At 38.1% G+C, this 1,206-nt stretch overlaps 1 protein-coding gene across 1 annotated transcript in view; it reads right to left on the minus strand.

The window, feature by feature from the left end:
• LOC107563867 (gastrula zinc finger protein XlCGF8.2DB-like) overlaps window positions 1-971 on the minus strand; it is an 11,529-nt gene extending 10,558 nt beyond the window's left edge. Inside the window, exon 1 of the mRNA XM_016248835.1 lies at window positions 953-971. The gene's annotated coding sequence lies outside the window, so the exon portion shown is untranslated. The remainder of the gene's footprint in view (window positions 1-952) is intronic.
• Between the last annotated feature and the right edge of the window lie 235 nt (window positions 972-1,206).

Genomic DNA, 1,206 nt, shown 5'->3' on the forward strand with positions numbered 1-1,206 from the left:
TCCTCATCTCATATATAAAACACCTCTGATTCACAAATACTTGCTAAGGAACTCGCATTCATATAAAGTATCCTTGTTGACAAGTTTGGGTGAGTAAGGGCAAAACGCACAAGATGCAGTACTTTCAGTGACCTGTAATAGGCAGTATCAAGTCTTTTGTAGCAGAAATAAACTGCTGCAGAAAAAGCTAGGTCCATGCAAAATGTATAGGTCCATGCAAAATGTAGTGTGTAACTGCAACACTCATTTAAAAATGTAGTGAAGTAAAGAGTAAAAGTTGCTAATATCTTTGATACTCAGTACAACTACAAAGTACCTGAAAAGATACTCAAGTACAGTAACTAATTACATTTACTCCAATACTTTACACCTCTGGATTGGCCAGCTATCCAGTGCGTTGTGATTGGCCGAATACCTCAAGCGTGTGACGGAAATGTTACGCCCCTCACCATACTGTTGATGCTGTCTCCCAGCAGAATGAGACAGAACCAATAAAACCCATTATAAACAAGGCATTTGTTGCATCCAGTGGGGACATAATTACTGATTATAATGACTTATACTGTCTTATTACGCGTTCCGTATCACGTTGCGTAAACATAAAACCATGTCTGCATTTGGGTGGCGTTATGCAAATCTTCCCACATAGTGAGGTAGACATGTGGGGGCGTGTTAGAACGAGGCGTTTTAGGTAGTCGTGGTTAACTCTGAACTTTTATAAAGAATATCTCTTTGGATTTGAGACTTTAGTCTTTGTAACTTTACAGATCTTCTTTATGCACCAAGAGCTTGTAACACTCCAAAGAGAAAGGAACAATTGAAATCGCATCATATGACCCTTTAAGTAGGCTGGTGTTTCCGACATGTGACTATTTATTGCTTGTCGTAATGAACATTTACTGCTATACGCAGGATCAGATGAGTGAGTTCAGCTTTGAGAATGAAAACCAACCTGTTTGTTCCTCAGTATCTTCATGTTTGACTCTGAATGTTTCTTCAATCTTCATGTCTTCACTCTCCTCTTTAATAAACTCCATCTTTGTTTGTTCCTCAGTATCTTCATGTTTGACTCTGAATGTTTCTTCAATCTTCATGTCTTCACTCTCCTCTTTAATAAACTCCATCTTTGTTTGTTCCTCAGTATCTTCATGTTTGTCTCTGAATGCTTCTTCAATCTTCATGTCTTCACTCTCCTCTTTAATAAAC

Source organism: Sinocyclocheilus grahami, unplaced genomic scaffold (assembly GCF_001515645.1).
Source record: "Sinocyclocheilus grahami isolate Dianchi unplaced genomic scaffold, SAMN03320097.WGS_v1.1 scaffold893.1, whole genome shotgun sequence".
NCBI lineage: Eukaryota > Metazoa > Chordata > Actinopteri > Cypriniformes > Cyprinidae > Sinocyclocheilus > Sinocyclocheilus grahami.